General features: G+C 37.5%; 1 long non-coding RNA gene across 4 annotated transcripts in view; it reads left to right on the top strand.

Moving 5' to 3' along the window:
- The window catches only part of LOC137621678 (uncharacterized), a 146083-nt gene extending 128231 nt beyond the window's left edge, over positions 1 to 17852 (top strand). For 3 of the 4 annotated variants that reach the window (XR_011040285.1, XR_011040283.1, XR_011040284.1), the window contains 3 exons: positions 3281 to 3376; positions 8760 to 8879; positions 16089 to 17852. This is a non-coding gene — a long non-coding RNA (uncharacterized lncRNA). The remainder of the gene's footprint in view (positions 1 to 3280; positions 3377 to 8759; positions 8880 to 16088) is intronic. The other variant, XR_011040286.1, reaches the window with a different exon arrangement.
- The last annotated feature ends 553 nt before the right edge of the window (positions 17853 to 18405 follow it).

Genomic DNA, 18405 nt, shown 5'->3' with positions numbered 1-18405 from the left:
AAATGAATGATTCCGTTAATGTTACTAGGTATGATTTGGGCATGGTTTGAAATTTTGGAAAATATTTGTTAATTCTCGAATGTTTACATCGTGTTTTTTATTGACTGGTTATCCTTCTATTTTCCTGTAGTCTAATTGTTGCTCATTTGGCTAATTCCCTTGCATTTAAAAGACATGATTAACGTAGTATTATAATAATAAAGTAAGTTCGATTATTCATCAGACCGCATTTACTGTTCCAGAAAGGCCGAAGGGCCAGTCTATACTAGAGCGGTACTTTAAATCTGTAGGCTACTGAGAACATAACCTTGGACAGCACTCTGTTAGAATGACCTTTTTGTCTATTGAAGATTTCCACGCTGTTGATATCAAGGTCGATGTGGTCCAGTGCGACCTATGACCTTTCAAAGAGCTATATTAATCACCCCCTCACCCCTCCCTTGTTGCTCACAGTTGGGGTGATGTTAGGGGATGTCTTTTTAACTGGCCGCACAGAGTAGAGGTGTAATGCTCCTAGTATTACACAACGTATTTTCTATATATCCGAATATCCTCATTTTATTTTTTTTATTTGGTCATTGAGGATATGGAAATCAACTTTATGCAAACGGAACCATTTAAAATGCAACGCCAAACATACTTGCTCTTAAAATCAGCTCTGTTCGTGTTTGCGATTTGATAGCAACAGTCTAAGAACGATAATTAATCGAGAATTGTACGAAGTTATCTTGAGAAATATTAAGCCTTTATTTATCCCTCGAGTTCTCGTTACATCTGATGTACATTTATGAGACTGTTACGATGCCAGAGAAATGTCTGTCAATCAGTCAACCATGGCAGTCCAACCTTTGATGGTTGATAGTCTATTCTTAAATAATAATTTATAAGACGAATATATTTTCACACAAAATTAATGGTTTTTAGAAGTCTCGTTTATTCTATTAGTGCTGTGATTTCCTTTATAGCAAATATTTAATATATGAAATAACGTATTGTATATTTTAATTATCAATTTTCTCTGTTTAGAGGTTGGAAGTATGGTAAATTCGATCTCTCTCTCTCTCTCTCTCTCTCTCTCTCTCTCTCTCTAGCAAATAAATGATATCTGAACGTGATATATATTTCAATTATTAATTTTCTCTTAACTTGAAGTATACAAGGTATGGTTCTCTCTCTCTCTCTCTCTCTCTCTCTCTCTTGGACCGTGTTTGGTATATTTCAGTTTTAATTCCTCTCTCTCTCTCTCTCTCTCTCTTGGACCGTGTTTGGTATATTTCAGTTTTAATTTCTCTCTCTCTCTCTCTCTCTCTCTCTGACCGTTTCGTAAAATTTTCATTCTCTCTCTCTCTCTCTCTCTCTTGGACCGTGTTTGGTATATTTCAGTTTTAATTCCTCTCTCTCTCTCTCTCTCTCTCTCTCTCTCTCTCTCTGACCGTGTTTGGTATATTTCGGTTTTAATTCTCTCTCTCTCTCTCTCTCTCTCTCTCTCTCTGACCGTGTTTGGTATAATTCAGTTTTAATTATCTCTCTCTCTCTCTCTCTCTCTCTCTCTCTGACCGTGTTTGATGTAATTGTTTTTCTCTCTCTCTCTCTCTCTCTCTCTCTCTCTGACCGTGTTTGGTATAATTGTTTTAATTTCTCTCTCTCTCTCCTCTCTCTCTCTCTCTCGGACCGTGTTAGGTATATTCCAGTTTTAATCTCTCTCTCTCTCTCTCTCTCTCTCTCTGACCGTGTTTGGTATAATTGTTTTATTCTCTCTCTCTCTCTCTCTCTCTCTCTCTGACCGTGTTTGGTATAGTTCGGTTTTGATTATCTCTCTCTCTCTCTCTCTCTCTCTCTCTGACCGTGTTTGATATAATTCTCTCTCTCTCTCTCTCTCTCTCTCTCTCTCTCTCTTAGACCGTGTTTGGTATATTTCAGTTTTAATTCCCCTCTCTCTCTCTCTCTCTCTCTCTCTCTCTCTCTCTCTCATTGGTGTGGCAATACTAGTTTTGTAGGTGGTGTTTTGATCTTTGAAACTTGAAACAAACTAAAGTAATCTGGTACAAGCTGCAGTCGTTTTTCAAATGCTTAATTTAAGGTTAGTTCCCTATTTTTACGCACTGCTTTTCAAGTGTTTACGCAGAAAAAAAAAATTGCGTTTTTCAAACTTCTGTAATTCAAATAAAGGGAAAGATGAACTTTGTTACCATTCGTAGAATAAGGATAACATTTACACTCTCTCATGGTGATGAAGTTATGTAAATTTGTAGAGAAATAAGTTATGAAATAAGTGTGTTGTGTCGCCAATCTTGTGTTCTTGGATGTAGATACAACCGAAGGTAAATGGCAAATCTCTCTCTCTCTCTCTCTCTCTCTCTCTCTCTCTCTCTCTCTCTCTCTGAGAAAAATAATAATGACATGGAAAGCATATTTCTAATTCCTGTATTTCTGTGACATAGATAAGCGATCTTATTAAATATCCATTTTACTCTGTACTGAGACTTGTCAAGGTCTTTCACTTCGGGTTAATATTAGATTGTTTGGTGATATCTCTTCTATCCATATAACCCTCGATTTCGTCATTTTATGAACTTGAATTGTATCACCCCTCCCCCACTTCTCCTTCCAAACAAATAACTTTCCTTTATCTGCAGTCAATTATCTGGGTCAAGTTTTATATGAAAAAAAAAATCTTCCACGTCTTTGGAATCGTCTGCTATTTGCTTCACAGCCAGACTTCCTCAGATTTCAGTATCTCATTTCATGTTATTTAAGTGGTTTGGAGCTTGTTTACTAGGTCTTATTACCCGTTGTACAGTCATATTCACTAGGTATCTGACAGTCCCAAACCATTACTAACCTTATGTAGTGTGCGCGTTAGGGTCACTGACAGTCTTGTGTCAGGAGACTTGAATTTGATTGTACATCAATTACATTTATACATGTATCATTATAGTTGTTTAATAACAGTACTGAAGAGATGCTTATTCAGGAGAATCCCAGATTAAGTGTACTTACAAACGAATAGTCTCCTCCCACTTAAATACTTAACCTAGTTGATTTAATGTGGTGATGTGGTCCTACTTCCACACACAAAGTTTCTGCATTATTTAGGATCCGTAAGGTTTATTTTCTCATATACACTAATAATAGAGTTGAATTATCATAGTGAAGTCAGTTACAACTGCCAAATCTATCTTGAGTCGCCCCAATATTAAGTGGGTTATTATTCAAGAGAAATTCTACATGTTATCAATTTCGTACTTTATCCTAATTATGTATTTTTTCTTTTTTCCAGATTGTTTGCATCTCATACAGAGCGCTGGTGAATGCCCAGACAGGGACCAACGCCAGGAAATATAGTCGAGATTCATAAATCCAACAGTACATACAGGTAAGATTATATTACATTTACTTACTTTACTTTTATGGGTTTATTTCTCGCCCTTCATCAGACACTAAGAGTCTGTTCAGGCGGGACTTGATGTGTGAAAATAATTTCTTTCCAGTTAATATTTTGCTCTGTATCTTTTCAGTTATTCGCTAGCATTTGTATTCAGGCTAAATAGTTTTCAGATCAATATTATAACACTTTCCAAAGATATTGATTATATTTTAAATCACTAATACCAAAGTCTGTTTTAATTAACACTCGGTTTTAAATCACTAATACCAAAGTCTGTTTTAATTAACACTCGGTCAGTAATAGCTGCCCCTGGAGAGGATGAAAGAGGTTTTTAAAGCAATTCAAAGTTGATATATTAAATATCCCATAGTTTTAGATCTGAATATCATATTAAACGATTTTGGTCCCGTTAATGGAACCAATGCAGACTTGTTCATGGCGTAGATTTCAACAATTCTCGTGTTGTTTGGACTTAGCAGTTTTAGGCTCGATATAAAATTAGTCGTCAGCTAGAGAGCAGAAACTGCTAATTTATTATCATCAAGGTTCTAATTTGCATATCATATGTTTGGTATTAGGAATTATTGTGTATGGTCGTGATCAGTTTTTTAACTCTCTCTCTCTCTCTCTCTCTCTCTCTCTCTCTGACCGTGTTTGGTATAATTCAGTTTTAATCTCTCTCTCTCTCTCTCTCTCTCTCTCTCTCTCTTGGACCGTGTTTGGTATAATTCAGTTTTAATTTCTCTCTCTCGGACCGTGTTTGATATATTTTAGTTTTGATTTCTCTCTCTCTCTCTCTCTCTCTCTCTGACCGTGTTTGGTATAATTCAGTTTTAATCTCTCTCTCTCTCTCTCTCTCTCTCTCTCTCTCTCGGACCGTGTTTGGTATAATTCAGTTTTAATTTCTCTCTCGGGCAGTGTTTGGTATATTTCAGTTTTAATTTCTCTCTCTCTCTCTCTCTCTCTCTCTCTCTCTCTCTCTCTGACCGTGTTTGGTATAATTCAGTTTTAATTTCTCTCTCTCGGACCGTGTTTGATATATTTTAGTTTTAATTCTCTCTCTCTCTCTCTCTCTCTCTCTCTCTCTCTCTCTGACCGTGTTTGGTATAATTCAGTTTTAATTTCTCTCTCGGACCGTGTTTGGTATATTTTAGTTTTGATTTTTCTCTCTCTCTCTCTCTCTCTCTCTCTCTCTCTCTCTCTGACCGTGTTTGGTATAATTCAGTTTTAATCTCTCTCTCTCTCTCTCTCTCTCTCGGACCGTGTTTGGTATAATTCAGTTTTAATTTCTCTCTCGGGCAGTGTTTGGTATATTTCAGTTTTAATTCTCTCTCTCTCTCTCTCTCTCTCTCTCTCTCTCTCTCTCTCACTCTCTCTCTCTCACTCTCTCTCTCTCTTGTATAATTTAAGCAACTCTGAAAATTGCTAAACACACTCAAGTAATTAATCAAAGAACATCTTAAATTAATCTAATCAAAAAACACCTTACTAATAAGGAAACTTATGATGATTAGCATTTAATACTATTTGTGGAATACTGTTCGTTGGTATATACGTTAATCTTTGGTATTGTATTTTTGCCAACTGTGAACCATTCTGTCAATGATAATTGTTATAAAAATTTTCATGGTTGTAGTAACGTATATTAACGACTCCCCCTCACAAACATTTACGTAAACAATTTGTTTAAATTAAATGAAGAAACTTTAATTACATTCCAATGAATATTGGATTAGTTTGTTTGAATCACTAGATATAATATAATCTTAAAAAACATTGCTATTGTAAAGAAGTATTCGTATTAATGTTCAGTTGAGGCCAATTGTGATTAATAGTGTTATTTACTGGGTTGCTGTGGCCTGATTGGTAACGTCTCTGCCTGGTGTTTCCCAGTCGGGGGTTAGAGTCCCGCTCAGACTTGTTAGTGCCATTAGTGTCTGCAACATTACCATCCTTGTGGGCTAAGGTTGGGGGGTTTGGGGGAGCCTATATGTGTGTCTGCTGAATCATCAGCAGCCATTGCCTGGCCTCCCTTGTCCTAGCTTGGGTGGAGAGGATGCTTAGGCGCTGATCATATAATATATGGTCAGTCTCTAGGGCATTGTCCTGATTGCTAGGGCAATGTCACTGTCTCTTGCCTCTGCCATTCATGAGCGACCTTTAAATTTGAAGTGACTATTGGTGCTATATCTAATTTAGCTCAAAGTACAGATTTGAAAGTTTTCGAAAAAAAGAGGGTATAACCCATTGGCTGGTTGAGCTAACTGGGTGCCCAGTTAAACAGCAATTTTTTTTTTCATTTGTACAAAGTCAGATATTTTCCTATTCGGGATTGACTATTAGAACGGGCTACCCTGTTAAATATTTATATTAAAAAACGGTAAATACCTGGTAATATTTATTCCAGGATTTTTACCGTTTTAAAAACGGATATATTGACGTAAAGGGGTGATATTACGGTCACCAAACCGTAAAAGATAATAACAAAATATACTGAAATATTACTGATTTTTCCATGGTCTTCGCCAAACGAACCTGTGTGAAGCAACGTAAAATGTTTATGAAAAAAAACGCCCTTTTCACTTTACCCAGACCTGAAACTTCGAGTGGGACAGGTCGAAGAAATTGTTTGAACGCAAGAGCTTACTTATCTTGTATGCGTTTTTGAAGACATCCTCTTCTTTCTTCTTTGGCTACATGTTTTCCCACTTTTATATGGGGTTGATGTTTCTGGCCAGCGTTCTCCATCTATCTCTGTCCCACACTTCATCACCGATTAATCCCTTTGATTGAAGGTCATCCTTGATACAGTCCACCCACCTTCGCTTTGGTCTCCCTCTCCTTCTCGATCCCTGTACCGTCATTTCCATCACTCATTTCCATGACATGACCATACCACCTCAGTCTACTTTCTTGGATCTTATCTGATAGTTCTCTAACTCTTGCATTCATAAGCATTGGAATATACACGTTAATTTGAAAGATGTCAGCACTTGATGTATATTGAACTTTTTTCACTGTATTAAGTCTCATTAGGTCTATCAAATCTTGATTATTTAACGTCCTAATAACTGAAAATTCTCTCTCTCTCTCTCTCTCTCTCTCTCTCTCTCTCTCTCTCTCTCTCTCTCTCTCTCTCTCTCTCTCTCTCATGATTATTTTCAATTATGTTGTCCTCTTTAAGAAATTGAATTATTTTATTTATATTTGAATCAATTTAGTAGTTAGAATTGAAATACTTTGTAAGGAGTACTTAATGTAGTGTAGATGGCGTTACAGCCCTAAGCATTTAGCGAACAGGAGAGAGAGAGAGAGAGAGAGAGAGAGAGAGAGAGAGAGAGAGAGAGCATGGAATGTGTTGAATGCTAATTCAATACTCGCGTTTGACTTCAAGAATTCTAATTTAAGTAGAATTCCACGATATCTTCATTTTGCAAGAGCTGATCTTGCACGTGTTTATGTGCGTGTATGCATTCATACACACGAATTCTGGAGCTTTCTTGTTAATACGCTCATACGCTATCTTACGTTTTGATACTTCACCACCTTCTTCTTCTTCTTTAGATTGCCCGGAGCTTCTCTCCGGACAGGGGCTTTTTGACGGTGCGTCTAGCCCCTAGGTGGCTTTCCCTGGCGGGTAGGTGTGGTGGTTGCAGATCAGCGGGGCCTGGAAGTATATATTTTTTTCTCCCTTGTTAGGGGCGAGAAGAGAGGGTTTATAGTGGTAGGGGAAAGGCTGTATAGCAGAGAGTCCCAATGAGTAGGAGAGTCTGGGAGAGGAAAGGAGGATTTCCAGTGGGAGAAGAAAGAAGCAGTTTTAAGTGTAAGTACTTATTGCTGCTTGCAAAGGTCAATTTAGATTTCGCAACATGTTGCTTCACCTTGATCAAGTCACTTATGTGTTAAAAAAAAGCCTACTATTATAGCCTATGTGAGTCTCTCTCTCTCTCTCTCTCTCTCTCTCTCTCTCTCTCTCTCTCTCTCTCTCTCTCTCCCCCCAATTATAAGGAGACCACATTCAAAAGTTGTATAACACCATGCCAAACTCTTTAACTTGTTCAGTTAGTCTGTCATTGTGAATCACAATGAAGTGTTGTGGGATTTTCCGGTCTCAAATGCCAGTATTTGTAGCTTAAGGAAACATCAGTATCCTTTGATTGTGTTACTTTATACAGATTAATGTAGGCTACAATAGTAGGCTTTTTTTTAATGCACCAAAGTGACTTGATCAAAGTGAAGTATCAAAACTCGCCCCAAAATAAATTTGCGGTCTCTGTATCGCTTTATAAATAGTTGCAAAGCTTTTAAACTGATGTTTATTACTTTAATTAAGCTTAATTCACCTGTACATAACTACATTGATAATGAAATTCTTAAATTTTACTTCTATCCCATTCTACCTTGATAGCAGTTGGGATATCATCAGTTTTGGCTTTTTAACCTATTGTGGTCAATTTGGACTTCAATTCTTGTGTCATACGCATTGCCCCTACTTACGCATACAACCAGATCCCTGCTCTGCTTTTGCAACATACCTACGCTTATGTCTTGTTCCACTGACTCTCTTAATTTAGGTCATGAAAATAAATGTACTGTAGTATCATCTTCATCTTCGCATAGGTCACACACATCATCTTGTGTCTTCCCCTGAAACTTGCTTTTAACTTGAGCATGTTTAGTCCAGCCTTCATTGCAAGAACTGCCATATCCAGACCCATTTCTCTAACATAGACTCAGCGTTAGTTGCAATTTGCTGGCCAACACTCCAAAGGAAAAAAAATCGTTGTAGCTTCGTAAGTGAATTTTGTTATTCCCCGTTGATCCCTTTTCCATTAGAAAAAGGCCTAGTTTAAGATTCAAATCCTTTTGACCAAGACGAGCGTTTGTCACAAATACGCAATATTTTCTCGTGCTATCCATCTCCCATAAGATTGTTGAATCAGGTTGTTGCGTAACTACGCCGATCAAACTTTCTCGTTCTTGTTACTCAGACTCTTCTTCCTTGATACTATTGGCCAAGCAGTAGCTGGAGATTCGAATGTTTTACCCTGAATACTTTGTGTTCCTTTTTTTACTTGAATGAGGTCACTAGCTTTACTCTGTTGTGATGTTGAGTCCCGAGAGAGAGAGAGAGAGAGAGAGAGAGAGAGAGAGAGAGAGAGAGAGAGAGAGAGAGAGAGAGAGAGAGAGAATTTTCAAAATCATACCTACGTGGGTTATGGGGCCTATAGGTGAACATCATTGTTACTTTGCGAAGCCATTATCCTCAATAGGTTATATTTTGCAAAACATTTCGCTGTTAGTTTTACCTATAATTTTAGTATTGGAAAATCGGATCGTGGTCCTTTTAACATCTTGATTTCTCTTTCAGACGTTCCTCCACATACCAACGCAAATAGCGGCAGGACCATGAAGGGGAAGGGGCGCTCTTTTATCCTTGAGCCACGTAATAGCAGCAGACGTTAGGAAGAGACTGGTCAAAATATTGAAAGTAAGTATTTTGAAAACTAAAGTTTAAATATACTCATTTGTATTTAGATGGTATATTTTTCCGGTAAAATAATGTATAACTTTCAAAAGACTTGTATACTTAGGGATATCCAATGCGTGGATTTAAGGATTTAGACAATTTAATGTTTATGAAATCACATTATTTATTTCAATATTTTTTTTTTTTTGGAGTGGGGGAACTTTTTGGTGGAAGTGGTTGGAGTCTTGTTGCTTTTGGGGGGTGGGGGTGGGAATACAGGTATTTCTATGTAATCTGAGTGATAGCTAATTATGTGATTGAATCTTCGTCAACGAAGTGGGAAGAAGGTTATGTTTAACCCCCTGTTTGTGTTTGTTTGTTTGTGAACAACTTCCTGGCCACAATTTTAATCGTAGAATAATGAAACTTGCATGGAGTAATTGTTATGTAAAAAGCTAAAAAGGATTAAAATATGGAAGTTCAAGGTTAAAGGTCAAGGTTACGGGCAAGCAAAATGTCCAATTCACGCAATCAGCCATAAGCTCGGACTTTGTTATCACAGACACCTCCAACTTGGCTCATATACGAGAGCATGAAAATCCATGAATAGATCTGTAAGTTGTGAAATGTAAAATGACTTGTGAAAACCTGTTCCACTGAAAAGAATTTACAAAGTTTGAAGTACCACAGATTCATCTGCTCGATTGTGAAGATCCTTCCTCAATTTGGTCACATCTGGAATAATGTCAACTGAATAGTGTGTAGTATTGTCTTTTTAGGGTGACCATATGTCGCCCGTACGATCTCCCCTGGCCAATCTGCCCCCACCAATATGACTACAATAAGTCTCCCGTGTCCAATCTTCCCCAACCAATAATTACTACCTTAAGTCTCCCATGCTCAATCTGTCCCACCAAAAATTACTACCTTCAAGTCTCCCATGTCCAATCTGCCCCACCAAAAATTACTACCTTAAGTCTCCCATGTTCAATCTGCCCCCACCAAAAATTACTACCTTAAGTCTCCCATGTTCAATCTGCCCCACCAAAAATTACTACCTTAAGTCTCCCATGTTCAATCTGCCCACCAAAAATTACTACCTTAAGTCTCCCATGTTCAATCTGCCCCCACCAAAAATTACTACCTTAAGTCTCCCATGTTCAATCTGCCCCCAACAAAAATTACTACCTTAAGTCTCCCATGTCTAATCTGCCCCCAACAAAATTACTACCTTAAGTTTCCCATGTCTAATCTGCCCCCAACAAAAATTACTACCTTAAGTCTCCCATGTCTAATCTGCCCCCACCAAAAATTACTACCTTAAGTCTCCCATGTCTAATCTGCCCCCACCAAAAATTACTACCTTAAGTCTCCCATGTCTAATCTGCCCCCACCAAAAATTACTACCTTAAGTCTCCCATGTCTAATCTGCCCCCACCAAAAATTACTGCCTTAAGTCTCCCATGTCTAATCTGCCCCCACCAAAAATTACTACCTTAAGTCTCCCATGTCTAATCTGCCCCCACCAAAAATTACTACCTTAAGTCTCCCATGTCTAATCTGCCCCCACCAAAAATTACTACCTTAAGTCTCCCATGTCTAATCTGCCCCCACCAAAAATTACTGCCTTAAGTCTCCCATGTCTAATCTGCCCCCAACAAAAATTACTACCTTAAGTCTCCCATGTCTAATCTGCCCCCACCAAAAATTACTGCCTTAAGTCTCCCATGTCTAATCTGCCCCCAACAAAAATTACTACCTTAAGTCTCCCATGTCTAATCTGCCCCCACCAAAAATTACTGCCTTAAGTCTCCCATGTCTAATCTGCCCCCAACAAAAATTACTACCTTAAGTCTCCCATGTCTAATCTGCCCCCAACAAAAATTACTACCTTAAGTCTCCCATGTCTAATCTGCCCCCACCAAAAATTACTACCTTAAGTCTCCCATGTCTAATCTGCCCCCACCAAAAATTACTACCTTAAGTCTCCCATGTCTAATCTGCCCCCAACAAAAATTACTACCTTAAGTCTCCCATGTCTAATCTGCCCCCACCAAAAATTACTGCCTTAAGTCTCCCATGTCTAATCTGCCCCCACCAAAAATTACTGCCTTAAGTCTCCCATGTCTAATCTGCCCCCACCAAAAATTACTGCCTTAAGTCTCCCATGTCTAATCTGCCCCCACCAAAAATTACTGCCTTAAGTCTCCCATGTCTAATCTCCCCCACCAAAAATTACTGCCTTAAGTCTCCCATGTCTAATCTGCCCCCACCAAAAATTACTGCCTTAAGTCTCCCATGTCTAATCTGCCCCCACCAAAAATTACTGCCTTAAGTCTCCCATGTCTAATCTGCCCCCACCAAAAATTACTGCCTTAAGTCTCCCATGTCTAATCTGCCCCCACCAAAAATTACTACCTTAAGTCTCCCATGTCTAATCTGCCCCCACCAAAAATTACTACCTTAAGTCTCCCATGTCTAATCTGCCCCCACCAAAAATTACTACCTTAAGTCTCCCATGTCTAATCTGCCCCCACCAAAAATTACTACCTTAAGTCTCCCATGTCTAATCTGCCCCCACCAAAAATTACTACCTTAAGTCTCCCATGTCTAATCTGCCCCCACCAAAAATTACTACCTTAAGTCTCCCATGTCTAATCTGCCCCCACCAAAAATTACTACCTTAAGTCTCCCATGTCTAATCTGCCCCCACCAAAAATTACTACCTTAAGTCTCCCATGTCTAATCTGCCCCCACCAAAAATTACTGCCTTAAGTCTCCCATGTCTAATCTGCCCCCACCAAAAATTACTGCCTTAAGTCTCCCATGTCTAATCTGCCCCCACCAAAAATTACTGCCTTAAGTCTCCCATGTCTAATCTGCCCCCACCAAAAATTACTACCTTAAGTCTCCCATGTCTAATCTGCCCCCACCAAAAATTACTACCTTAAGTCTCCCATGTCTAATCTGCCCCCACCAAAAATTACTACCTTAAGTCTCCCATGTCTAATCTGCCCCCACCAAAAATTACTACCTTAAGTCTCCCATGTCTAATCTGCCCCCACCAAAAATTACTACCTCAAGTCTCCCATGTCTAATCTGCCCCCACCAAAAATTACTACCTTAAGTCTCCCATGTCTAATCTGCCCCCACCAAAAATTACTACCTTAAGTCTCCCATGTCTAATCTGCCCCCACCAAAAATTACTGCCTTAAGTCTCCCATGTCTAATCTGCCCCCACCAAAAATTACTACCTTAAGTCTCCCATGTCTAATCTGCCCCCACCAAAAATTACTGCCTTAAGTCTCCCATGTCTAATCTGCCCCCACCAAAAATTACTACCTTAAGTCTCCCATGTCTAATCTGCCCCCACCAAAAATTACTACCTTAAGTCTCCCATGTCTAATCTGCCCCCACCAAAAATTACTACCTCAAGTCTCCCATGTCTAATCTGCCCCCACCAAAAATTACTACCTCAAGTCTCCCATGTCTAATCTGCCCCCACCAAAAATTACTACCTCAAGTCTCCCATGTCTAATCTGCCCCCACCAAAAATTACTACCTCAAGTCTCCCATGTCTAATCTGCCCCCACCAAAAATTACTACCTTAAGTCTCCCATGTCTAATCTGCCCCCACCAAAAATTACTACCTTAAGTCTCCCATGTCTAATCTGCCCCCACCAAAAATTACTACCTTAAGTCTCCCATGTCTAATCTGCCCCCACCAAAAATTACTACCTTAAGTCTCCCATGTCTAATCTGCCCCCACCAAAAATTACTACCTTAAGTCTCCCATGTCTAATCTGCCCCCACCAAAAATTACTACCTTAAGTCTCCCATGTCTAATCTGCCCCCACCAAAAATTACTACCTTAAGTCTCCCATGTCTAATCTGCCCCCACCAAAAATTACTACCTTAAGTCTCCCATGTCTAATCTGCCCCCACCAAAAATTACTACCTTAAGTCTCCCATGTCTAATCTGCCCCCACCAAAAATTACTGCCTTAAGTCTCCCATGTCTAATCTGCCCCCACCAAAAATTACTACCTTAAGTCTCCCATGTCTAATCTGCCCCCACCAAAAATTACTACCTTAAGTCTCCCATGTCTAATCTGCCCCCACCAAAAATTACTGCCTTAAGTCTCCCATGTCTAATCTGCCCCCACCAAAAATTACTACCTTAAGTCTCCCATGTCTAATCTGCCCCCACCAAAAATTACTACCTTAAGTCTCCCATGTCTAATCTGCCCCCACCAAAAATTACTGCCTTAAGTCTCCCATGTCTAATCTGCCCCTACCAAAAATTACTACCTTAAGTCTCCCATGTCTAATCTGCCCCCACCAAAAATTACTACCTTAAGTCTCCCATGTCTAATCTGCCCCCACCAAAAATTACTGCCTTAAGTCTCCCATGTCTAATCTGCCCCCACCAAAAATTACTACTTAAGTCTCCCATGTCTAATCTGCCCCCACCAAAAATTGCTGCCTTAAGTCTCCCATGTCTAATCTGCCCCCACCAAAAATTACTACCTTAAGTCTCCCATGTCTAATCTGCCCCCACCAAAAATTACTACCTCAAGTCTCCCATGTCTAATCTGCCCCCACCAAAAATTACTACCTTAAGTCTCCCATGTCTAATCTGCCCCCACCAAAAATTACTACCTTAAGTCTCCCATGTCTAATCTGCCCCTACCAAAAATTACTGCCTTAAGTCTCCCATGTCTAATCTGCCCCTACCAAAAATTACTACCTTAAGTCTCCCATGTCTAATCTGCCCCCACCAAAAATTACTACCTTAAGTCTCCCATGTCTAATCTGCCCCTACCAAAAATTACTGCCTTAAGTCTCCCATGTCTAATCTGCCCCTACCAAAAATTACTACCTTAAGTCTCCCATGTCTAATCTGCCCCCACCAAAAATTACTACCTTAAGTCTCCCATGTCTAATATGCCCCCACCAAAAATTACTGCCTCAAGTCTCCCATGTCTAATCTGCCCCCACCAAAAATTACTACCTTAAGGGGGACTTATTCATGTCTCCCTTTATGGAATTTGAACGTCTTGTGCCCCCCCCCCCCCCATTACGTATGGAAATCGTAATGAATTGCTAATTGTGCAAATATAGCAGACACTTTCATCCCAGAATAAAACTACTGTGGTCATTTATAAACCCACTAAACCATAATCAAAATAAGAATAAAACAAGAATATCTACTTTTGAACAGATACTTATTCGGTATATTTCTGGTATATATACTCTCTCCCATGTAACAACCCCCTCCCTCTCCCCCCTCTCACAACCGAGTGATCAATCTATTCTGAAGTGTTATAATTCTTTTATTCTACCTTGTTTCGATTATTGTTCTCCTGTCGGGTCCTCAACTGCTGATTCTCATCTTAATTTATTTAACAGGAACTTCTGGTCTATTAAATTTCTTATTCCTGATCTAGATATTAACCTCTGGCACCGTCGTTTATTAGTTCATTATACATGTTGCATAAGATTTTCATAACTCTGACCATCCTTTACATTTAAAGCTTCCCGGACAATTCCATCCTGTTCGTAATACAAGACATGCAGTTAATTCTAATAGTCAGGCCTTCTTCATAATGAGGCTCAATACTACACAGTACTCTAGAAGTTTTATTCCAGCTGTTACCACGTTGTGGAATGATGTTCTTAATCGGGTACTTGAATCAGAAGAACTTCAAAAGTTCAAACTCATAGCTAATATTTTTATGTTGAACAGGCTGACATGTCTTTTAATAGTTTATATATGAAATACATGTTTTAATGGTGTTAAGTTTTTTTTTAGAATATTTTATTTTAATTGTTCATTACTACTAATATCGTTTATATCCTTATTTTCTTTCCTCACTGAGCTCTTTTTCCTTATTGGAGCCCTTGGGCTTATAGCATCTTGCTTTTCCGTTTAACGTTGTAGCTTAGCTATTTATATTAACAATAATAATGACGATGATAATGATTTTAGAGTAGACAACAGCTGAACCCTGATTGTGAATCCTGGGACGTTTTAAAATGGTGATGTGCTGGTAATAGAACTAATAAATTTCCCTTATTATTATTATTATTATTACTATCCAAGCTACAACCCTAGTTGGAAAAGCAACATGCTATAAGCCCAGGGGCTCCAACAGGGAAAAATAGCCCAGTGAGGAAAGGAAATAAGGAAATAAATAAATGAAGAGAACAAATTAACAATAAATCATCTAAAATAAGTAACAACGTCAAAACAGACATGTCACATATAAACTATTAACAACATAAAAAACAAATCTCATAAATAAACTATAAACAGACTCATGTCCGCCTGGTCAACAAAAAAGCATTTGCTCCAACTTTGAACTTTTGAAGTTCTACTGATTCAACCACCCGATTAGGAAGATCATTCCCTTGTTTTGAATGTGCGAATTAGATAATGGTTTCTATTAAATCTATAAGATGAATAGTGTTCAATTTATTGACTTCGTGAATATAATTGGTTTATTTATCATAATTAAAGAGAAGTAATGCTAAATCTAGTATGGTAGATTATTCATTGGATAAATATAAATATTAACATTAAGTAGCTGTATGTTAAGTGGATTTAGATTATAGTTGTCCCTTGTTTTTTATTGTAACGTGTTCATGGCTTGATGTAGAATAGATTCGCGGGTAGACAAGAGTTTCTAATCTACAGCTTAACCATACAATTGAGCTGAACATCTTTACATCTTAAAGTGTAATTCAGTGGATGTGGACAGTAAATAGGTAGATCAGCGTATAGGTTGAATGAGTTCTTTCGTAATTCTGTGGTTTGGTGAAAATTTGAAACTTCGTCGATTTAATATTTTCTTGGGTATTTGTTGAATGTTTCCTGCAAATGACTATTTCATTGGAATAAGTGGGCAGGTTGTTAGAAATCTTTGGCTGTATTACTTACTTGTTTACTTGTTTTGGGTTTAAATCCAACCCTCCACTGAAGTTGAGTGAACTACTTCTCGGGGGAGTCCATATTAATCATCTAACGAAACATTTTCATCATAACTTATACAAATCTTTGATTGTAGCATCTTCCAAATCATATGATCTTGTGAAAAGTAATGTCTTTAGTTTCTTCTTAAATTCAATTGCTCCCTTTAGGTCCTTCATTTCAGTTGGGGTCTAGAAAAATTTGTAGTAAAATACCCATCCATATATCAAACTGATATTTCAAATTTTCTTTTCACAGGATTAAAGAACCCATGACAAGAAGAAAGCAATTGGAAAATAGAAACTTCAGATATAATCTTAACTACGTTGAAACTCCCTCTACAACTGCTGCTGTCAACAAGCTGTGAGCTCCGAGGAATGTCTTGAAGTTCCCCTGAAGTTGGCTATCTGTCAGGTCTTCAGAAAAGTCTAGTTTAATCAATGGATCTTTTACGAATGATTCATTTCGAAACTTCATCTTTAAAAAAAAAAAAAAAAAAAAAATACATGGCGAAATATTTCTTGTTCTTGACCAAATTTATCTAGACTATTTCAGTCTTTGAGCTTTTCATGTAAAGAATTGAATTTCCACCCAAAAAACTTACTTTAACCAGTCATATTTTAGTCTTGAAATTTTGATTAATTTCTTTAATCATTATTAAGTAATTTTAATGTTTCATATGGTCAACATTTTCAGAATTTTTTTTTTATGGGATGAACCTTTGTCTTCCATGTACTTTTCGGTATATTTCTAGTTAACAGAATTTGAAGTATTTAAGTTCTGAAAGAATTTAAAGTTTTGGTATTTAAGCTTTTGGATAATTTAAGACTACTGTATCTGAATATTCCTACTCAAGTCTCTTTAGTCAAACTAGCCTTAGAAAAATTTAATAGTTTTGGGTTTCAAGTTTGTTCAAACCTACAATGAACAAGATTGAGGCTTCAATAATTAGTAATTAACTATGCAGAAATGTATGTAATAATTTAAAACATTAATTTAGGACTCATGAAAATGAATTTGATCACTAAAAGTATCCTGTGTCCTGTGAGTAGGAAATCACGTTATCCATAGGGACTTTCATAGTAGAGAAAATTTACTGTAAAGATCATTGAAATTATTCCCATATAGCCTTTTTATCAATTTAAAGTCTAGAGTTTTCTCTAGACCAGAAATGTCAAACTTATGACCTGCGGGCCAAATGTGGCCATTGAGATTACTAGATTTTTCAACTTCCTATAATTGTTATAAGCCAAATGTAACTCATTTAAAATGATGATCTGAACCCAAATGTATTTTTGGTAAACCAGGACGACCAGCAATAAACCTTTATTTTTCAGTCTTGCCCTTAAATAATTAACAAATCTGGTTTGGCCCTTGAAACCATAGTCACATGCATAATTGCCCCTAAAAGGGATTTAAGTTTGACATTCCTGCTCTAGACTGTTGTCAATGAGTAATATTATCTGTGAATTTATGTAACTATTTTAAACAAGTTATCAGTTCGTGTGACTGCTGGGTTATTAGCTTTGTTTTCCACGCTCTTAACATCTGAAACCTATTATAAGCATCGTTTAAAATTCTTTGAACTGTAACTTCAAACCATTCCTTAACTATTCGTCTGCTTTCGCAACTCGTCCCATTTAGACTTTGTTTATAGTTTATTTTAAAATTTAAATGAATCTACTTTCATTTTGAGATTAGCTTATTTCTGTCATTTTACTTTTATATATTCTATTCCATAACTTTAAGTTGGCCTAACTAATGTCTGGAGAGTTTGTGATATTGAAGTTGATTTCCATGTTGAAAGACATTCATAATAGTCTAAAATCTAACTTAGTTTTAACTTGCATCGTCTATCCGTGTTCTGTAGTGCAAGCATTGATCCCACAGCTATCTTTATTTAAAGGATTGCTAAAGAGAATCTTATTAAATCCATCTATCAGATTCACTAAGAAATTGACCAAGTCTCTCTCTCTCTCTCTCTCTCTCTCTCTCTCTCTCTCTCTCTCTCTCTCTCTCTCTCTCTTGATAGTATACAATTCAGGTTTTCAGTAAGCTCCCGTTCTTTTGAAGAAAAAATGGATGTAATGTATTTTAATTTCAATAAAGTTAGGAGGTCATTTTTGTCCATCATTCTCCACGTCTTTTCATCTCAGAAGTTACTTTTAATACAAATTTAATTAAATTTTTAAAAGAAATATCTTTAGTGGAACAGTACTGCAGTCACACGTAAGATCCTTGTTCAAAGTAGCTGAAAAGTAGCCAAGAAATTGTCCTAAGGTTGATGTTCTTAGTTACTAGTTTTGGTTAAGCCTTAAAGTGATTTCGCTGTTTTGCGCAAATAATTATTGATTTTAAGCAATGTGTCCATTCTCGATAGTACATATAATGACCTTATTCTTGGGATCTGCCTCACATCACTAATTACGTAATGTAGGTCAAGTGACTTAATGGAAAGACATAAGGACGATTAAGGATTCAGTTTAGGTATCTGGGAATGATTTAGGGAAGACTTGATTTTTTGAAAGGTTTGAAGTTTGGGCTGATTTATTAATTGATGGTAGAGTCATAAGAT

Source organism: Palaemon carinicauda, chromosome 28 (assembly GCF_036898095.1).
Source record: "Palaemon carinicauda isolate YSFRI2023 chromosome 28, ASM3689809v2, whole genome shotgun sequence".
NCBI classification, from domain to species: domain Eukaryota; kingdom Metazoa; phylum Arthropoda; class Malacostraca; order Decapoda; family Palaemonidae; genus Palaemon; species Palaemon carinicauda.
This window is presented reverse-complemented; position numbering and strand designations above follow the sequence as displayed.